Source organism: Cyprinus carpio, unplaced genomic scaffold, assembly GCF_018340385.1.
Source record: "Cyprinus carpio isolate SPL01 unplaced genomic scaffold, ASM1834038v1 S000006632, whole genome shotgun sequence".
Taxonomy (NCBI): Eukaryota; Metazoa; Chordata; class Actinopteri; order Cypriniformes; family Cyprinidae; genus Cyprinus; species Cyprinus carpio.
In genome coordinates this window covers 413011-436455 of record NW_024879262.1, presented here as the reverse complement: position 1 = coordinate 436455, position 23445 = coordinate 413011, and positions in this window count along the sequence as shown.

Below are 23445 nucleotides of genomic sequence, written 5' to 3'. Positions count from 1 at the left end.
TATCACCAGTGTAACTGTAGTATGTTCTCACCAATAGTCATTTTAACATACACAGTCGTGCGATAAAACCGTTTTTTAATTTTAAAACACAAGGCTTAGATAGGGCTGAACCGATTTAATACTGTCTCACCAATAATCGAATGGGTTTTTACTAAATGTTTACTAAAATGGTTGTTTTTTTGTACTAATATTGCGATATTACTATGGGCAAGTTATATGCATTTTTTTTAAAGAGCTCTTTATTGTTCTGTAATTATTCAATCAAGACAAGCTAAAAACACAAAACATAAATAGTAAGTGACCACCGCAATATTAGATAGATTAAATATTAAATAGATTAAACCTTTCTGCTGGTAGGCCAGGCCGTATGTTACGATAAAATTAGGTGCATGAATTGATATGATATTTTTATTAAACATACTACAATCAGCAAGTAGTATATTGACGGATTTGTTGAACTTCCCAACCTTGAAAGCATGGTAAATAATTTATGACAACTAAAGCACATGACAGATAAGCCTGGTGTAAACATTAATATACAAATCACACAAACTAAAGTAGATTAGGGCAGAAATTAAAAACAAACCTGGTTGTCTTTATCACACTAACTTTAGGTTAAATAATAAAGTCCCTGTAATAACACATATGTATACAAACAGTGGAATCGCACTTTTTAAGAAATGCTGTCTGTTAAACTTACGACCGAGTGGTTTGGTTCTCAAACTTTTTTTTGGTCTCGCCAAATATTTCAACTAAACATTATAAAAATTTACTTTTTTTTTTGTTTTAGGGGTTGGGGTGGTGTGTGGTTTGGGGTGGTGGGGGGGGTTTTTTTACACCTACAGGGAAAAATCACCTGCATCATTGAAACATTGAAAAGTAGCATGAAGAGAATAACTGTTATTATATATCTCTCTGTTATTTATTTATTTATTTATTGTGGTTATTATTGGCTAAGGCATCAGACACACAGGGCTTTCCCTCCCTCCTCACCAAACGACACGTTAAACACTGTGTTCTACACCGGACGCCGAGCGGCAACAAATACATAGAAAACTGTGATGCTGTCCTACAGTTGGATGTGGCGGGTGCCGACGCGACTCAACAAAACCCAACATTAAACTGATGCCTAGCTCTCCTTTATGACATACTGACACAGAACGTTTAAAAAATGATTTTACAGCAGCCGCTTTGTTCGCGTCCAGTGTACAGTAGAGCTGCTGCGGTGCGATGGCGACAACTGTATCGTCCGGTACAGGGATGTGAACATTGAGTAAGCCCGATAGCAAGGATATGCCTCATCATATTTTGCCTGCATTTAGCTTTTGAATGACCAGCATTTGTCTGGGTCTGTGCGATAAAAGAAAAGAAAAGAAAAAAGAAATCATCATCGATGCTTTTCTCTTCCCTTTCACAAACAATCCATCCCCATTCTAGTTACATCCTTTGGCTGTACCCACACTTGAGAAACCACGTCACCTTTAGAAAGACTTTTAGACTATTATATATATAGGTTGAGTGATAGATAAAGTGATTGATTCTGGTGATTCTACATCATCTATAGATTGAATTTCTACAGTTGAATTCAGAATTAATGTGAAAACCAATAAATTTGTAATTATGGCTAATTTGTGGTTTTAAGACGTGCTCCTCACAATTGTTCGAAATGAAAATCAGACTCAGTTTCCAAAGTGAATTGTCTGTCCATATGATACAGTGAATGAGTGGATTCTGATTCTTGCATGGGATTCGAGAACTTAGATTGGGGTCTTTCAGCAATAGTCTCCAGGTCCAATCCAACAAACTATTACTGTGTTCTTTGTGTTTGTTTGGCACGTTCTTTCTGCCTTTCTCTATAGCTGTTTCTTTGCAGTGGTACACAATGCACAGCCTCTTCAGGAAGTGTCTTTGTTGAAGGGATTTTGCCTGGTTGTCAGTATGAATGTAGAATAACAATGTACCTTGAACCTTTGGAGAACGAAAGTGTGTTGTTTCTATCCAGGCTCTTTGTGCACTTTGAGAACATTTGTGTGAATGTGTGTGGCATGAAGGGGGGTGTCAGACATGCATGAATGTGCATATGATGTCAGAGTGTTTGGACAGAGCTCGTATGCGTTCACTCAGCCTGCAACTCCTCCCCTGCCACCAGCACACTGTGTCTGGACAATGTCAAATCCACTGTGAATGTTCTTTGTTCCAGTGGCCAGCAGATCTGTGTTTTTGGCCCCTCTGGTGATCCTGGTAATGTCTCAATTAATACTTGTCCTGCACGCCGTCCTGGTTTACAGTGTCCTACGCTCTTCTTGCAGTCACACTTGACATTGGATAATTAGACCTTTTTATCCGTTCTGCACACAATTTTTGTGCAAATAATTCAGATTGCAGTCATAATGTGCAATTCGTTAAATTGAATTATGGTAAGGTTGCATTTTTCGTTAGTTGCAGTTTTAAGGCCCTTGTTCAGACACCAACAAAAAGTGTTTAGCACAAACAATTAATTATTGATTTTCCATATGCAAAAAAAAAGAAAACCGATAAAGCACAGAAATGTCTAATTTTATTTATTCTTTGTGTTACAGTTAACACCGTTGTTTAATAAGGATACATTTACACAGACACCCGTGGGAGTCAAAAATGGAAAGTTTTTTCCACTTGTGTTTTTAACAAGTTAACGTAATGCACGACCAACGTTTTCAAAATGATTCGGCATTTACACATATCTGAGAAAACATCCAAAAAACATTGTATTACATCTGGCATGCCCGGTAGTATTTGGCGCTTTGTCAGCTTGTTAGTAAAACATTAGCTTAAGGAAAAATTGATAATTTTATGTAGTTGTGATGCGGCTCTGCTGTTGGTTGGTAATATTGGTGAAGTAAATCCACACTTTGCTGTTAGAAGCTGCTAGACAAACTCTGAGCAGCAACAACAGTACCAATTACTTTCGCCATTGTTGTGTTATTTTGGTTCGCACTTGCCTTTAAAATCAACCTACTCACATTTCCTACATACCTAACACGTACTATGCACGCATGATATCACCATTTTCAAAGATTCCCGTATTGGGGGTTTAGACGAAAAGAGAACGTGCTGTTTTCAAAAACATTGCACTTTGAAACCTGTTTTTAAAAATATGGTTTTTCAGTCCCCAAAACGCCCATTGTTGTTTAAACGAACAGCAAAAACACATTAAAAAGTTTCAGTTTTTGGCTGAAAAACATTGTCATGGTAAAACGACCTATTGCTTATTCAATAGGGTACCAAACTCAAGAGTATTCCAATTTTCGCACCACAGCCTGAGTCAAATGCAGGGCCTGTAGATTTCTAATGCTTGCAAAACACGGGTATTTTTTAGAGGAGATTGCCATTTAGTTTTTTCTGTTTGTTGACAATGTTTTGACATTGTTAGCTTTTCTGGCATTTTCTGCTATCGGCAATTTGCGTTTGTGTTCCTTCATTGAAAAGGAAAAGGAAGTGTGTTTATTTTGTCATAGAAGTGTTGAGTGATTCAGTTCTTTGAGAAGAGCATCTATGATCAGCATACATGGGCCTGGACCTCAACAGGAAGCAATCAGTTCCACACCAGAAATTTGAAACCCCTGCCGCTTTGTCATTCGAAAAATGAGATGCCAAATAAGGCGCTTTGAGAATTCAGGACCAGGAGTCACAAAAGGCAGCGGACCGAGAAGGATGCCCTACAGGACCTAACAGATCTCTCTGGCTGGGAGCAACAAGCTCAGTTAGAGGTGCCACACAAAGACACATTCCATTTTGACACATCACGGCCAGGGCTTTTTTTTTTTTTTTTTTTTTTTTTGAGCTTTCCGAGGCCCTGTGGTGCTCGTGGGCTGGAGATGCATTAGGGATTTACAGTGCGGTTCAGTCAGCTTGGGAACAGCTCAGTTTCTCACTTGTTAGTTTCTATGCTGCGCACCATATTGATGTGATAATAAGTACGTAGTTTGATTAAGCTGTTTGATTACAGCATTCTAATGTTGTAGAATATTCTAGACATTTGTATAGTACCAGTCTGAATTTATATTATTCAAGTTTAATAAAAAGCCTTCTTTGATCTAAAGTTGTCCCTATGTGTGAATTTTTTAAATTGTAATTTAAAAATATTACCAAATGTACACTGCAAAGGTGGCATAGAGGCACTTCTGAAGTGGCATTTAGGTGTCTTAAACTAGAGGGGGATGAATGCATTAACACAGCAAAAATACAAACTGTATGCTTTATATAAGGGCTGATGAGGGGTCAAATTGCTGGTTTAATTTAGTCAGGCTTTTATGCAGCATTGCATCTTACACAGAATTTTAAGGCAGGCACAGAGCAGCCTTAACTCAGATCTTAAAAAGATGCCTTGTTTTTTAAAATGGATTAAGGATGGACCTGAATAGTCAAGGGGAAAAGCAGCCAACAAGAGTCAAAAGCATCTCCAGATGTCACCTCACGATGTTGGTTGAGAGAGGGAACAGTGTGCAGAGCTTTAAATGTACAACAAAGTGGCGATTGTCAAAACTACAAATATAAGAACACTTTTTTTAAATATCCATATTACATTTGTGTTATGTTATTGTTAAATTCTTGTTTTCCCCATATATTGTATACATATTTCCAAATATGTCCTCTTAAAGTGGCAAAACCTGTCCATGGCTCTCATTTCTCACAGATATGGGTGGATATACCTGTACCCAACTGACATAAGTCAACATGAAGTCATAATTGACCTTATTTAACTCTCTTAATACTGGATGATTCATTGGTGTGTGTGCTGTTATAAAGACAAATAATGCTTGTTTTCAGAACCATTTATCAAATTATTGCTCTGACTCAGAAACAGCTTACCTTTTTGGCTGAGATGAATGGAGTCCTCTCATTTTTCAACAAAGTCAGGTCCTGACCTGCATTTTTGGGTCATTGAATGTTTCAGTCTGAAATGGATAACAGTACAGATTACAATGGGTTGCAAAGACCTCTTTTTTCGAACATTTGTTTCGAAGTGTTTTCAAGTGGGACAGTGTGCACTCACTCAATGACACGTGGTATGATGTATTAACTGGCTGATCGGAGCAGAGCTAAGTGGTCAGATCCGAACTAGGACAGGCTGTATGGCTCCCGCTGACAAGAAAATGAAGACATCGAGTGGAGGTTTGCTCTGTGCAGACATGTTTTATTTTGCACTGTTGTGAAACTGTAATCTCAGAGGAGCTTCAGGACAAGGCTGTTATCCGTCTCCAGCACCATTGTTTAGAAAGCAGGACACTTTTCACTAGCTTTGATAAATAGCTCTGTTAACTACAGTGTACAGAGAACAAGAAACATGATTTAAAGGAATAGTATGTTGCTCTAAACCTGGGTGCACTTCAGTCTTCTGCAGAGCCTAAAATATGATATTTTGAAGAATGTTGGTATGTATGGTCAGAAATACAGTGGAAGTCACTGTGAACTGAAACTGGTGGTTTCCAATATTCAAAGTATCTTCATGTTCCACAGAAGGACGAACAACATACAAATTTGGTAGTGACATGAGTAAATGATATAGAACTGTCTTTTTTGTGTGAACTGTCCCTTTAAGGTATCAGCACGAACAGGATGTAAGGTTTAATATATAAGGGTTAGGGTTTATTTGGTTAGCAAGCATCTCTTTTGAATTTGGTTTATGTGCACTGAAATGATTTTTCTTCTCGTATCTTCTTGTAAACTACAATCTTCTAAAAAACCACTGGGAATAGATCTGCCGGTATGACCATTCAAAGCCACCTCCCTCCATTTAGAGCTTTTGGAGAAAGATCTGGCCTACATGAGACCTGTAATGAAACTGAAATGCGACTCACTCCCCTGGAAAGTCTTTTCAGCGGGGGAGTGAGCAAGTTGCTCAAGTCGTAGTGTTTTTCCTCTCCTATTTGTCTCAGGAAACATGCCTTGAATGCGTTCAACAAGAACAAAACGCTAGACTGTAGTTGTGTGTGTGAGACGAGTGTTTGTGTGCCTGTCAGAGCAGCATTCTACACTCATTTTCTCTCACCTCTTTGTGTAACACGTGTCTGTGGGGAGGACAGCTTCATACCCTGCACAATAGACGAAATGTGCAAATAGTCACAGCTCACTAGAGCCGTAACACGGTTTTTAGAGCTGCTCTCAGGTGCTAAATGGCCTTTGTTATTGAAGAACACAGGAAGACACCTCTCTTATAGTCTCAATATGGCTGATCTATATCACAGCAATACACCCTTCTCGGATTACTAGGTTAAAAATACTCGCCATGATCTCAAATTTTGTCAGAGAGCATTTTCTTTTCGAGGTTTATGCGTGATATTCTGGCTTCGTCGTTAATAATGGATTCTTTTTGGTGGCCAGGGGCTAAAGTGTTTTTTCTTCATAGCAAAGGATCATAGAAGGAAATTAATGTGAGGAATATGTGGTTTTATGTCCCGTCCTTACTATATTAGCGAATCAAATCTGTGGCTCAGGTGACTTTGTAATTCATTTTACTGAAGGCGCCTTTCATATGTGGCAGAGCTTGACCTAGAAGGAATCTCCAACCAAACAAACCATCCAATTCAATTAACAACAAATAATAACAATTCATAATTAATATAAAACGATATATTTCAGTATTACAGTTTGAAAGTTTGGGGTCTGTAAAAATTATTATTTTTTAAATATTTTTGAAAGTAGGGCATGCACCCATGCATTTATTTGGGAAAAAGGTACAGTTCTAAATATAATGAAATAATAAAAAAAAAATGTTACATTTCATACAATTTTAAATACACTGTTTTCCTATTTTAATATATTTTAAAATTAGAATAATAATGTCAAGCAATTAATCGCGATTATTCACATCCAAAATACAAGTCCGTATTTACATAATGTGTGTGCACGTGTGTATATTTATAAAAAACATATACACACATGCTGTATTAAACGAAAATTTTATATATTAATAACATTAATATTTAGATATATCCTAAAATTATATACATCCAAATATACATGTATAAAAAATATATATATATAATATATATATATATATTTAATATATATATATATATATATTATATATATATATATATATATATATATATATATATATATATATATATATATTATTATGTGCACACATATATTATGTAAACAGACATTTATTTTGGATGTGATTAATCATGATTAATCGTTTGACAGCCCTTATTTTAAAATGTAATTTATTCCTGTGATGGCAATGCTGAATTGTTCAGAAATTTTCAGATTCTTCAGAAATCATTATCAAATATGCTGATTTGGTGCTCAAGAAACGTTTTTATTTTATCACCAATTTTTGTGGATACAAATTTTTTCTTTTTTTCTTTTCTTTTTTTGATGAAAAAAGCGGCATTTACTTTCACTAGAATGTTCCTGTCTGTCTTTACTGCCACTTTTGATCCCATTTAAATGCATCCTTGCCAAATTATAAAAAGGAAGAAAATCTAAATACTGACCCCAAACTTTTGAATCATACTGTATGGTAGCACCATGATACTTTGGTATTGACCCAGATGGAAAATAGAGCTTAAAGGGGTAATATGATGCGATTTCAAATTTTCCTTTCTCTTTGGAGTGTTACAAGCTCTTGGTGAATAAAGAAGATCTGTGAAGTTGCAAAGACTAAAGTCCTCAAATCCAAAGAGACATTCTTTATAAAAGTTAAGACTCGTCGACGCCCCCCTGAAACGGCTCGTTCTAACACCCCCCCCACATATCTACGTCAGTATGTGGGAAGATTTGCATAACGCCACCCAGATGTTCACGCAAAGGAAGAAGGAAGACGTACCTTTTATTCTCGTTGTAGTATTGTTGTTGCCGCCGCCGCCGCCATGTTGTATAGACGCTGTGTGTGTTTCACTGTGAAAGTGAAACTACTTTTGTTTGGCCTTCCAAGAGAGGACAATATTTCCACTTCATCATGCCTGGGGCTGATCCATGCTGGTCTCTGAGGAAATACATCAACTTTGCACTGTGGATCACTGAATTGGCTTTCACCGTGGACAAAGCGGAGTCCAGCCCAGGGTCATCACATGTGGTTGCTGCAAGCCCAAGGTACGCTCCTTCGTAGAATCCGCCTGCTGCACCGTTCTCAAGCAGCCCGCCTCAGCTCACTCTAGACCGTGGCTCACTCAAGGCCGCGCGGTGTGTGACGCTGTTTTCCTGTGAAATCGAAACTACTTTGTTTTTGCCTTCCAAAAGAAGACACGACTAGAAATCATGTTTATATCACGTTTATAATGGGTTTTATGTTTATGCCTCGTCGCTCCGGCATGACAAGGCATCACAATATGTTAAGAGGCGTAACATTTCCATCACACGCTTGAGGCATTTGGCCAATCACAGCACACCTCGCTTTTCAAAGTGATGAGCCTTATAAAAATCAACGCGTTTCAGAAGGCGGGGCATAGAGGAGAAACAATAATGTACAGTATGTGAAATTTTTTTTATGTTTTTTTTTAACCTTAAACCACATAAACACATTTTCATTACACCAAAATACACAAAATAATGTTCTTTTTAGCAGCATCATATGACCTTTTAAGCTGTGTTTTGAATTGATTGAGTTGATGAGTTTTTGCCATACAGCCACAACGTTCCAGAAAATATGGCCATGCTGGTGGTTGGTGGTCCAAAGATAGTCTACCAGCATGGACCCCCTAGAAACCAGCTACCAATGCACAAACCAACTACCACCTTGATATGGATTTTTCCAACTGATGGACCATTACCAAAAACCATGTCCAAAATCCATAGTACCATGGTACTTTTTGGCTCTGTTCCATTAACAGAATTCAACCTCACCTGTACATTTGTTTTCTCTGGAAAGAGGTGGCCTGCTAATGTCCTCAAAGCTTTCCGGCTTCTTTTGTTTTATTTCGAATGCAACGTCTACTAAAACAGTCTGATTATTGGCAGTGCGAGAGCTTTTCTATAAACGCCTTTGTTTATCTGCGGGGGCTGCCCACATTACCGCTACAGCCCACCTTAGTGAGAGCATATCTGGCAGACCCGCCAAGCCCCACCCAGCAGACATTACCCACCTGTGCGAGCAAGGGGGGCGCAGCCTGTCGTCAGGCCGCACGTCTTTGTTCATTCATGCCTTGAGGTTTTAAAACCATCAAAACTATGCGCTCTAAATTTGGAAAATACTGGATGAGGTACTGATTTGTGTCCATGGGGGTTAGGCAGAGAAGGGGTCTCTCTGGGACCCAGAACGCTCATTACAGCGAGGAGTCCATCACTGACAGCAGGTCACCATGGTAACGCGCTGGTATGTGATTCCCACAACAATGCCAAACCTTCCCCCCAGTCTCCCTCACCATTTTTCCCCAATCAGCACACAAAATTCTCTCTCTCTCCTCCTCTCTCCTCTCAGTCTCTCCTCCTCTCTTACTATATTACATTATTATTGGCCAAGGACAAAATGGAGGGTGTTTTTGACAGCTCGTAGAGTGGCGGTGGTGGTATGGCTGCATGCATTTGCATGTGAGCATTGCACGGGAAGTGTTCGGTGCAGACTTACAGGGCAGTAATTGTGTGCGCTAGATTGTTCCGGTATAATTGTGCATTGATGGATGGCGCTGCTTTGGATTGAAGCCACGCCTGCCCTCATAAGGTTGTGCACTCTGGAGACGGTGTGTGTGTTGGGGGTTGGAAAAAGAGGTAGGGTTTTGATCTGCAACAGGATGGTCACTGTTGGCCTGCTGCTCTTGCCCAGCATGTCCATCTTGTGGGGTTTCAAAAGCATTTGTGCAAAGGCACAATGGAAATGCCATGTTTTTTGGAATTTCTCATGTAGCATGTATCAAATACCATGATATGCGAATGTACAAAATGCAATGGTATGCAAATGTTAATCAATTAGTATGATGATTTAAATATCATACTATTACCATTTAATACCATGATAGTAGCTGTGTCCCGAGATCACATAATGGCATTTATTTGAAATAGAAATTCTTTAGAAACATGGTAAATGTCTTTACTGTCACTTTTGCTCAATTTAAAGCATGCTTCTTAAATAAAAGTATTAATTTATTAAAAAGAAAAAGAAAAGAAAAAAACACCCTGAAGTTTTCAGCTACTGATGCCATTGCAGAAGAATTTATTCCTCAAGCTAACACATTGAATAACACAGGAGTATTTGCTTAAAAGTGATTAATATTTGACTGTTCATGTGATTTTTTCAAAACTGCAGCTGTCATAAAACAACATGCTCTTTTTAAAAGTGCTTTTATATTAGATTTGACTGGAGTCTTTTCTAATGTGATGAGCGTCCATGAATTTAAACATTTTTTCAGAAGTACTATTAATTTCTGTACAGCTTTTTAATATGGAAAAAGATTACTGCATGCATCTTTAAATTCAAATCTTTCACAGATTTCCCCTTAAATCAGTGCGGTTAGTAATTTACCAATGAAACAGACCCACCATTGCATCCATGAGCTGCTTCATCCACTACTGCAAAAAACTGTGTTAATGACTTCTCATTAATTATTCCCTTTACCATTGCATACACACATCACTTTCAGGGAACACAGCTAATGATGCAATTCACCCAGTATAGTTTAAGCTCAAGAAACTGAGAAGCCAACCCAAATATAAGCATTCTGATTATGAGTGAAAAATGACTGTGAGTAACTCTAAATGTGAGTAAATCTGCCCCTCGTGAGCAAAAGCATCTGATGATTTATGCACTAAAAACAGGCAGTTTTGATTGCGCCTGCAGGGGTCGCAGCGCTGTTTAAGGTCAGAGGTCATGTAACGATACCATATGCTCCCAAGGGGCCATAATGCTGCGTTTGTAGAGGATGTACAGGAAGTGACATGTTGGCCCTCCAGTCCCATGCTGCTGTTGACTAGCCCCCTGGTGAGCTGACACCTGCTCGCTCACACACTTCCAGCCATTCTCTAGAGATTTCCAAGAAAATGAGGCTCTGCCTCACCCTGATCTGACATTATTATCCTCTGTTGCGATACAATATGCTTTGCTCATTTGTATCTTGCTTTTTCAGCCTTGTATTGTTAATGCAGTTCCTTTAAATTCAGTCATGAACGAAGAGAAAGAGACTTTTGGGAAAATGAAAATCTCTCCATGTGTTTTAAATGCATCCAAGATTTGAGACTCTTGTGTTGTGGATGGATTTAGGATGTGGATAGACGGCCCAATCTTGCCGAGAAGGGGTTATGTTAATATGATTAAAGCGGATTACAGTGTTCATCTGCAGATCAAAGGAGCCGAACCAATTAGCCACCCCCACCTTTAACACTGCTGACGACCAAGTCAGAATACAGCGGGGAAAGCTAAGATGGGTGCATTTTATCTGACATACAAAGACGATTCAAAGAAAGACATTTCAAGGACTCTTTCCAAAAGCCATAATCTCTCTCTCTCTCTGAATGTTTTCCATTCATTTGGTTTGTGTTGTCTCCAGATGAGAAGTGAAGAAGGGATAACAAAACAGTTCTGAAAAATTGGCTGTCATAATCGTCTAGTGTGCAGTGACTGGGTGCTTCAACAAAGTTGCCCCCTGAATTGACATGAAAAGGTGTTGTGGAGTCGGCCCAGCATGCTGTCAGGACTGAATTAAGACATTCAAATCCTCCCGTCACCCTCTCCAGCTTTCACTCAGAGAATGGCAGCCAAACTGGAATCGCCTTTGTTCAGTCAGTGTAAGGAGCAGGCCACTCAAAGGATGCTGTAGGAACCCTGTGGCCCTAGCTGTGATTCTGTTATTGCTGTTAAAGTCATTGATTTAAACAAGCAAGCCTGTGTTCTTTCTAAACTGATGTAAGAGGAGAGAGGAAATTGTTTTACTCTGTTCTTGGTTATGATTTAAGTATAAACGTTTTATCAGGGGTTTCTCTTCAAATTCAGTTGGAGAGACAAAAATGAATGGAAATGAGACAATGGTTGACATTCATTCATTATAAGAAAATTCTAAATTGTTTCAGACTTCAGTATATTGTCAGATCTGAGTTTGAAAAATTGTTTAGATCTCTTCTAAAACTCTATAGGAGACACAATTGGGATACTCCATCCCAAAATGAAAATTTTGTCATTAATCACTTACCCCCATGTCGTTCCAAACCCGTAAAAGCTCCGTTTGTCCTCGGAACACAATTTAAGATATTTTGGATGAAAACCTGGAGGCCTGTGACTGTCCCATACACTGCCAAATAAATAACATTGTCAAGGTCCATAAAAGGTATGAAAGTCATCGTCAGAATACTCCATCTGCCATCAGACGTGCAATCTGGGTTATATGAAGAGACGGGAACACTTTTTGTAAAGCGAAGAAAACAAAAATAACGACTTTATTCAATAATTCCAATAATTCTTTATTCAATTTCACAAGTGTACATACGGGTTTTTTTTAGGGCTGTGTTTTTCACTACTCTCCCTACCATGCAAAATCTGCAGGAGGAGAAGGAGGGTGAACAGTTTGGTGGTTTGCCATTTTGCACTTTGTTGATTGATGTTTAACTATGTGCAGAAAGGTGACTTAAGGGTTTAGAGTTGTGTCGGATGAGCAACTTTTGTAAAACACTAGTTTGGACAGAGAGCATTTTGAAACAAAAATGCAGTTCAAATATCTGGATATATCTCGATCAGAGTGGATTAGAGCCCAACTTATATGGGTTTATGGGGCCGATACCGATATTAGCGAGTAAAAAAAGGATATTCTTTGTGTATATCATAGTACAGTACCAGTCAAAAGTTTCTCAAACACCACCCTCTGTGCATCGGTAGCCCCCCGGGATCGGATTGTCGGCGCCGGACCGCAAATTTAACCACCCTTAACTCCCGAACCCTGGGGGCTATCAACGCAGGGGTGGTCTCATTCGAAAGAGGGTTCATTTGAGAGGGTTCCTCGAGCTGAAGGGATCCCCCCAGTTTGGCGAGGAATCGCCACGCCATTACCGAGACATGGCTGTTCAAAGTTTCAGTGGTTTTCCATAGACTCAAGCTTTAAAGCGTTTATTTCAGGTCGCCAGTAGCAAACAATGGAGTGAGCTCTGCTGGACAAACTAAGTAATTACACCATTTCAAGCATTTTATCTGCATTATATGTTCTGTAAAAAAAAAAAATTATTATAGCGGCTGCATATTCGCAGATACCGTTATATCGGCGACAGGCTCATATCGGCCGATAATATCGGCAAAACAATATATTGGTCGGGCTCTAGTGAGGATGTAGCCTCAGTGTTTCCCACTGTTCCTAGAGCCACACCAGCAGATGTGCAGATACAATTTTTCAACTCTTTCAAATCAAACACACCTTATTCATCTCATCAGCTCTTTAGTAGACACTCCAAGACCTCAAATGAAGTATATCAGATAATGTCAAGTATACGCTACACAAATTAAGCCCAGTTTTTCCTCACCAACAGTTTTCTGGAGATCGCAGAGAGAAGTGCTGATGCATTGTTGACGCCTGAGGAATAATTAGCAGGCTAAATTTCTGGATGTGGCTGGAATTCGGAGTCTTGCAGTGTGAAGGTGATGACCTTCAGCAAATGAGAAAGCAGGATAAAATTACATTTTGTAAACAAGAGCTAGTTAAATATTGCGTATTGTGTGATTTGTTATGTATAGGCAGCATAAGTGAAACCTCATGTTTGCAGTTGGTGTGCCTCCAGAAACAGGGTCGGAAAACACTTGTGTAAATCATCACAGAATTTTAACTTTTTAATGAAATTTTTATGATATTTCTTTCCTATGGCCAGTCTGGAGATGAAGAAGACCAAGGGAATTCATTTTCAAAAGATTGATATCAGTCCAATCTTTGATCAGTCAAAGAGATGCACATCATCCACAGCATTATCTTTTTTTTTTTTTTTACACCAAATCTCCAAAAAATAGCAGCTGGGCTGTAGGTTCTAATAGCTTGTTGTGTGGAATCAGAGCCGTGATCTCTGACTTTGACCTCATCAGATCATCATAAAAAGGCCACAGGAGAAGCCATCGCCGGTTCTGCTGTTTGGCTCTGTGAAATCCCGGGCCCTTTGTGCATGTAATTTGAATGAGTGTGATTCATAGGCAGCGGAGGATGTTTATGTGGCACTGGAGTGAGGCAGGAGCAAGGTTTTACTCTATCACCAGGTCTGTGTGTGTAAACAAGCAGGGGACAAGTGTAGTCGGCACGGAGGCGCCGCGTCTATCTCGAACCCTCTGCAGGTCTGCATGAATAATTAATCGCACCCTCTTAGCGTGATGGAGGAGACGTTAAGGCCTGGGGGAAAAAGCTCTCCAGCTGTGAAAAGAGCCTTTCTTGATTAAATATAAAAATTGTTTGTTGGTGTTAATAGTATTGTTGTTGTTTTCCGCATTTCCTAGCTCGTCGTTTGTTTTTTGGACGTGATTGCGTTTTCCTCACAGATTTGTGGTTATGGATGTGCCATTTGTTCTTTTGTCATTTCCTCTTGAATTACAGAGAACAGACATCAATTTTCCAGCTAGCTGTCTCTATAAACTTGAATAGCCTCTCCTCGTGGGTTAGTTGGGATAGTGTGAGTAATTGGCACAAGACAAACACGGCATAAGTTGCTCTTGCTCTGTGTTAGAGGGCTTGTAGTTGCAGGCATTTTAAATAGCTCTCCTCCCCACCAATCAGAAACAGCGACTCGTTGTGTATTTATACATTCATGAGAGTGGAGAGCCATGAAAGCAGATGCACACAACATAAAAATAGGCTTGTAAAGGGTATGAAGGGTTCACGGCCAGAGAACCCTTGTGTTTAGAGGGAAGGGCTCTGTGAAAACACAAATAATTACCCAGCTTCAGCCAGAGTGTCTCTTTTCCAGACACTCACGCAAACACAGATGCGGGAGAACTGTCTGTGTGACCTTCCCCTCTTTTTTCAGTTCTAAAGAGGCTGGCACAGCCCAGACTGGCAGCCACGCTGGGATGGCTCTCTATTTGCCTGTGCAAACCGTCTTGCTTTCACTACTGCATGTTTACTTCACGCTACTGAAGATCTGCTCTTGTTGCATTGCGGTCCATCTTGTTTGATTTAAAAAAAAATGTTTACAAGAAAGTATGTGAGATTACCATACAAACATACTTTGGAAAGTCATGTTTTTATATTCACTGATTGCAAAATGAATTGCTTTGCACAGCATTAGTAGACTTCTGTATTGACTAGCATTATGTATATTGATTTATTAATATTAATAATAATAGGTTTGATTTTTATAATTAGATTTTTTTTATTTAGATTTCAGTTTGTAATGTGGCTTTGTCATTTTTATTAGTTTTTAAAAAATATTTATAAACAATTTTTTTTTGTTTTTCATTTAATATTTATATTTTATTTTAATTTCATTTAAATGAACAAAAGGTTTTTAATGGTTTTAGTTAATGACAACAACACTGATACTGACTTCCAAAGCTACTTTTTGTAATGACTAATAAATATTCGATACAAGTCATGATAGAAGAATGATAGATTCATAAATGACACTTTGTTTTTTTAATTAATTCAAAAGTACAGTGCATTAAAAATTTATAATTTTAATACGTTTTCTACAATGAACATTTTTCAAATAAAGTTGTTTTTTATTTTGGGCATAAAGTCAAAAATGTGAGGGGGATAGAGCTGTCATGATATCTTAATGAGGAAAAAAAAATGTAATGCAAATATTTTAGTATTATTTCTTTGGAAAATATTACTTAAAAATATAATATTATTAAATATACATTTTTAAAAAACCTTTGTCATGTGGTGTTATCAAGAATATCAAGTTGTGCAATAAACATTCAATGAAAAAAGGGAAATTATACATTAGAAAGGGCCCCCCGCAGACCCTTAGGAGGAATGCATTGGCCTTGCTCATTTTGATCAGGCGGCTTTAGATCTTAGCAGGATATGGATTTATTGAATGAGGCTCGATGCACCTATGAATTGATGGACAGTTTTGCTCTGCTGCTGGATTGCTCTGCACATGCAGAAGAGATGTGGCTATCAAGGTAATGTTTAAGGAATACAGAGAAATGGCAGGCTTCACAGTGTCTATCAAATGGCTCCCTCATACTCAAACATGTTCTGCTATCGCTTCATCTGCCTATTGAAAGGAAAAATAAGTGGAAGTGGGGGCTGAGATCCAGTACGTTGCATTTCATCTCTGTCTTTGCATTACTGGTTTGATTAAATGTTGCTGAAGGCACTTGAAAGTCCTTGCGCAGCACTTGTAGCCCATTCCAATAGAATATTATTAATTATTCATCATATCCACCCTATATATGATGTATGGGGAATATTAAATACATCTAGCCCTCCACTTTCTTTTTTTATAGATTTTTTTGCTCTCATTAGGCTTACATCTTCCAGGTCATAGATATTGTGAAGGAAGGAAGTGAACGTTAAAAAAGGTTAGTGCTGCTACACATTGAGCCTTGATGCTCATGTGGGCAATTTGAGTTTGAATCCGGCTCGTGACATTTTCCCATTTCATATCGTTCCCTGTCCATAAAATTGTCAAAAAAGATTCATCACACCTACTGTAATAATAGTCTACAATCTACAGTATTGTGCAGAAACACATACAATGTACAACTCCACAGGCATCTCTATGTGTCTTGTGTAGATATGAAGGTCATATTCTTGACTAGGCTGTGTGCTTTTGTGCATGTCATGTTCTGAAGATAAGACTGCTTTTTGATGGCATCTGTGTCAAGAGCTTCAGCGTGTTCCTTCCTGTGTTTATGAGAGAGGCACTGAGATGACAACGAGTAGATAGAGGACAGAGAGATAGAATCCCTCATCTCAGTCACTTCAAGTAAATCCCCCTCCAGCGTGCAAACACACAGAGCTGCAGCCGTTTCTCTGTCTAGTAAGATTTGACATTTCTGTTATACAAACTGTATCTAGATGCTAAAAACAAATATACTGTAGATATGTCATTCTCTCTAGATTCAATTTTTACATTGGTACAGGCATTTCAAAATCAGAGTATAGATGCACCATGTTTTTATCTACTGTCAAATGGCCTAATTCCAATTATAGATTTACCAGTAATTTCACAAAGCAAACCTTTTATCAGTCACTTGACATTTCTGTCAGATGGCTTTATCCTGTCTAAAGGCCTATTTACATGTGAAAATTCTAAGTGATAAATAATTTAATTAGAATTAACGGCTGTTCAGGCTAGCATGAACATTGTCCATTTTGAATGAACAATGAACATTTTTTTCACAGAGAAGTTTTCTAATCTCTCATATTTAACCCAGCTTGGGTTGTTTTTAACCCAGCATTTTTTAGTCCTGTCTGCGGGTTTATCATGTGATTAACTTCTGTACAAAAGAGAAGTTCTCACATGAGGTTGGTCATTGCAGGACATTGTTTGTTCTTATTAATAGTAGAGTCATTAGATTGGTAGTCTAGATGGTTTTTCGGCCAAGTAGTCCATCATTGTCAAGCTGGATTTTTTTGCCCACTCTGGATGAGCAACAAACCAGATATACATGTTCCAGAAACATCCTAACCACTATAAACTGGTATGACTTAGTTTTTCCAGCAGGACCATAGCACAATGATCAAACAAAGCTTTGAGGCACGAAGCCGTCCCTCCGTGCAGAACAAAGGCAAACAAAGGCCTGTAATAGGGAACAGAAGAGAATGGACTGCCGGACCTGGAGAAAAAAATGTCATTCCTTTGAATCTCAGTGGAACGGCAGGCCCAGCTTTTAACGAGTGGATCCAGGAAGATAGCATCCGCGCAAATAGCTCTAACTAATTATGGCTGCTCTACTTGGATTCAGTTTACCTTATCTTTGCAGTCGTGCTTAATTTTCGGACACTTATCCCCCTTCTTTTGCAACTTCCAGGAAAAAGGGAGCTGCTACAGCTTAGGATAATGCTGCCATCAAAGAGAGTTTACGAAATGACTAAACAAGAATTCATGCACAGCAGTGTTGGGTCTGAGCCCACCTTGTCGAGCCCTAGTTTTTAATCAGTTGAGTTTAAGACACTTATTAATGTCTTTTTATATTAATGATATGTTGTTACTCAATTTGATTTTATTTTATATTACACGTGATATGGATTCGTCTGTACTCTGAAAAATTTCTGCATCCAAAATATCCAAGTCCGAGTCCACCCAAGTCCGTCCAAGTCCAAGTTCATTTACAATTGCAGTCCAAGTATCCCAACTATGATGCACAGTGTTTTATTTGTTTCCCATGGCTCATTGAATTTTCTGTTAAACTGCACAGTTCTGGTGCTGGATGCTGATTGGTCAATGCAGCATTCCAGCGTTTTTGTTATTTTAGCTATATCTTTGGAAGAATGCCACTTAATGAATTAAAATGTTTTACTAAAAAATTTTTTGTTCGTAATATTTTTTAAATGTAGTAACTGCGTTAAGTCAATTGAGGCCTTTAGACTCAATCTCTCTGACCTTATTGCTTAGTTAAAGGCCAATACAGGCCAACACAGTCATTGATTTATTTTTAGCCCAACACAGGATTGACTTTTCTCTTTTAGTGGAAGAAAATGCATTTGTATTTCATCCAGTTACCCTGCATGTTTATGACTTTCCTGAATGACTCTGCCATGAGAGATTAGATCAGGAGCTTGTCTCTGGAGTTTAGAGTTGTTAGTTTTAGAATCGCTCTCTAATTAAAAAGGTTTAACAGGATCTACTGCTCACTGGCTCTGGTAATGAAGGAGTACACGCTGCCAAACATGTGCTGAGCTTGTGTCAGCTTTGTGCATGTGTGTACGGGAGAAAGTGGCTGATTATTGGCAAATAGAAAAAAAGTTGGAATTAAACCTTTGTGTGGTAAATTAAATCACATACTACCGGTTAAAAGATGGCTAGATTTTGAAAGCAGTCTATTATTCTTCATAAAGGTTGCATTTATTTGATCAAAAATAGTTTAAACAATAATATTCTTACAATTTAAAATAACTATTTTTTTTTTTATTTTAATATATTTTAAAATGTGATTTAATGGCACAGCTGAATTTTAAGTAGCCATTACTCCAGTCTTCAGTGTCACATGATCCTTCAGAAATCATTCTAATATGCTGATGTGTGAAATATTTTTCATTTTTATTTTTTGAATAAGAATGCGCATTGTAAATGCGCAAAAGCACTAAAGCACAAAGACACCCATAACAACGTCTTACATCCAGCCGATAGCTCTGTGTGACCCCACAGAAAAAGAAAGAACTCTGAAAGCAATATGAGTTGATTTCCTGGTTTTTGAAATCCAATGCTACACAGTGGTCGACTTTGCAAAGCTCTGCTGGAGTATATTGATTTTTCTGGTGTGCATGTAAGGGAGGAAAAAGGAAAAAACAATATTGTATTGCATTAAAAAAAATCTATATTATATCTAATTACGACCACTTCATTTTCTTTACTATTAGGACAGAAAGATAAATGTTTCTGTCCCTCCTGCATTATTCGCTCATCTGCCTCAGGCCACTGGAGATGAAGAGCATAGAACATGCTTCCTGGTTAGCAAAGTGCTGCACATCACTTTCCCTGCGTGTGATATGCTTGTATAGACATGGCCATTCTATCATCCCAGTGACAAACAGAACAATGAAGTTTCACAGTGTATGAGCAAAAAACTTGTACTAACAGTGAACCTGATACTGCAAGACATACATCAAGTGGCATGTATTCTGTGAGTGAAGTCTGCAAAAAACATATGATTTCCTTATCATTTCTATTATAAAATAATAATAATTGAAAAATAATAATAAATACTTGTTTCCTAACTAGGGCTGGACGATTATGACAAAAATCATAATCGTCTATTATTCCCTTGAAATTGTAATTGCGATTTATTAATTACGATTATCACAATTTACATTGAATGATGTTTATACCATTGTTTGATGCAACTGCATGCCGTATTTTTATATGAAAATGAACAAGCTGAAAACACTCTAATGGCTCTTTTCCACTGCATGGTACGGCACGGTACGGTTCACTTTTGGGGGGTTTTCCACTGGGTACAGTACCTGGTACCTGGTACTTTTTTTTTAGTACCACCTCGGTTGAGGTTCCAAGTGAACCGTACCGTTACCAAAACGTGACATGTAAACTCTGCTGATCACTGATTGGCCAGAGAGAATCGTCACTACCTGCATCACTGAACTTGCGGCAAAAACACAACAGAACTGCGAGATTTAATCAGCACAGCCAGCGAAGGAATGAATGTAACGGTTTTAAACAAGTGCACCTTTTTAACAACCAAAAAATGGCTGTTTCATGATCTGTTGAGCAAGTACTTACGTTCCTCTCGTTAATAGCAGAGAAGCAGATCCAGCGAGAGCTTGATTGGGCGACGCAGAATGAAAAAGTTTTTCACGAGTTGCGGCAGTAGATGCGGCGCAACAATAACGACATGTGAATAATCCCGCCCACTCTAAAATGGCACTAAACTGCAGTGGAAATGCAAACTGAACCATGCCGAGCCAAGCCGTACCACGAAGTGGAAAAGTGCCATAACTGAACAGCTTTTAGTGCTTTTCTATAGTATTAAGCTTCAAATGTCAACTATACATCGGATTGGTTTCTTCTTTAAATTATAAAAGAAAAAAGTAAAAATATGATTGGTATTATAGTAAAAAAAACTTAAGATAACATGAAGAAAGAAAAAACAGCATCTTAAGCATGCAGAATAACAAGTGGACTTTAAACGATTAATTGCCGCTTTAAACGATTACGTAATTGTGGCATCCATAATTGTAATCGCGATTAGAAATTCGATTAATTGTGCAGCCCTATTCCTATCATTTTTCTAATTGCTAGGGTCTCTAACTCAGTGGTTCTCAACCTGTTCGACTTGAAGGCACCTATTGTCCAACACAACATCTGAATATTATAAGATATTTCCTCTGGTACTTCTGCTGTAATTATGACATTGCTGACTGTTTTCAAACTTGTGTGTGTGTTGATATAGGAAAATAATTAACTACAATTAATTTCATGATTCCAAAAGATAAAAAAATTCTGTTTTGATATGTTTTTTTTATTTGGCATTTTAATTACATTAGAATTAATTAATTGCATTTGTAATATAATTAAATAATTTGAAGTCATTATGTTGGCTCTTTGTGAGTTTGATTACGTTTGTTAAGAAACACTGCTTCAAACAGTAACATTTATCTAAAAAGCTATCATTACCAAAGCTGGTGACTAAGCCAGGCTTATCTGTTGAAACCCAACTGTGCAGTTTTGCCATCTGTAAAAAATCCCAAAATTTCATTTTAAAATATCAGAATTTTGGAAAGCCTTCTGATTTTGGACCTAGTATTTAGTGTAGTTGGTAACAGATGACTGGTTTGATTCTAAACATTTTATTTCAAATAGACCCATCCAAACATACACTATTTGGTTGAGTTGGAAGCAGACATGTTGGAATGAGCAGTGTTTTTAAAGTTTGTTTTTAACATTAAAATTACTGTGGAAAAAAATAAGTAGGTTGATTTCCCCGAAATGTCTTTTGTGGTGCTTTCAAAACAGTGCTTCCCACAAAATTGCTTTCTTTGTGGTCCATTTGTGGTAGTAGGGGTCCAACAAAACAACATTCTTTCCATCAGTGTTGAGAGTTTGCAATGGGACTACTGAAATTGCACACAGCACCATTAAGAAAATCTACCTGTTTTTAGGTGGAGATCACATGTAGGCAGAGTCGGTAGAGTTCACCCCAATGCCGCAGTGTTCCTGAAACTCCCAAGTATACTTCATATTCCACATTCCACCCCTTCATACGCACAGTTGAGCGTGCAAGCCATTTAAAGTGTGCTTCATTGACATTGAGCACAGATGGATGTGTTCGGCATGTGTGCAATACTTTTCAACAAAGTTTTTGGCTGCATTTACACAACAGTCTTTTGGGACTTGAAAACGCAAACCTTTGAAAATGGTTTTCAAAGTGCAAGTTTTTGAAAATGATACCTTTATCATTTCTGTGTAAACTACAAAAACATGAAATTGTGAAAACGGTAATGTCTTGCGCATGCATATTATGTGTTCAACCTCTAGGTATGTGCGCAAGTGCGTAGTGTGTCTTTAACAAAGTGACATCGCCAACTACTGGCCTGGCATGAATAATACAGCATTTGTAGTTTTCGAGGATCCGTGTGAATGGGGATTGTTTTTAAAAATGTTGTCAGTACATGAAATGCAAAGGGAAACCATTTCTGTTTTTAGGACATTGTTGTCGTGTAAACATTCTCTTAGTGAACTTTCGTGAAATGTGTTTTAAATCAGTCGCAAACATGCTGTTTGTTGTCTGCGTGCAATTCAGCGTGGACAAAATCAGGCTGCCAGCAAACACATGCACTGAACATGATGGTGGCAAAAAACAAAACAAAAGCAAAAATACATTTGTATTAAAGGGGCCATCGGATGCAAAATTCACTTTTATATGTTTGAACATAAATGTGTGTTGGCAGTGTTTGTACACATACACCAGCCTATACTGAAAAAAAATCCACCCAGTGTTTTTTTTTAATCCCTATAAATAATATCCCCTTTCTCAAATCAAGCCGTTCTCCACTTCTTGTCTGTGTGATGTCACACAGATCCAGGCCCCTCCCATGATTATTGATTGACCGTGGCATTTTACCTTAGACCCGCTCTGAGTGAGCTGTTGTTTCAAAGTTGGAGCAGGTGTAGACAAGAATGGCTCGTAAGTGTTTGAGGTGTTTTGTTGTTGATGTAATAATGAACATAGCAGTCATTTACTCCCGACATATGAGCCGCCGAAGATGCAGTGGATTACTTTTGTTTTTGAAGGGAATGTGCCCCCCCCAATCTACCTAAATGTGTTCATGTTCATGCGAATCATTCATGATCCAGCTTCACCCACAGAAGAAGCGAGTTTAAGGTTCTTTTATCAATCTTTGCAAATCACCTTTCCTAATAACGTGCTGGTTAGCAAGTTCCATGGCTAAAGTCTCATGAGAACAGCTCATCACCCCAGCGAAGAGAGGGGTGGGGTCAGCAGAGCTCATTAGCATTTAAAGAGGCATGCACTGAAATGGCTTGCTGTTTGCAGAGATGTTTTTGACAGGGTAAAAAGGGTTGTTTTACACTACCATTGCGAAATTTTAATCAAAGTATATTATAGACTTCTCATTAAGACCCTAAAGAATCATATCAACTTGTGGAAAATGGGCATCTGATGACCCCTTTAAACCTTGGTGGTAGACTTATTGTCAAACATACAAAACTATTAAAAAGTTTAGGGACAATATGTTTTTTTTTTTTTTTTAATGCTTTTAAAGTGCACACAGATCAAACATAAAAACAATAGTATTGTGAAATATTACTACAATTTTAAATAACTGTTTTTTTATTTTAATATATTTTAAAATATTTCTTAATCAAATTTTTAGCAGCCATTACTCTTGCTAGACTGTTTGAGACACAAGAGAAGAATACTTT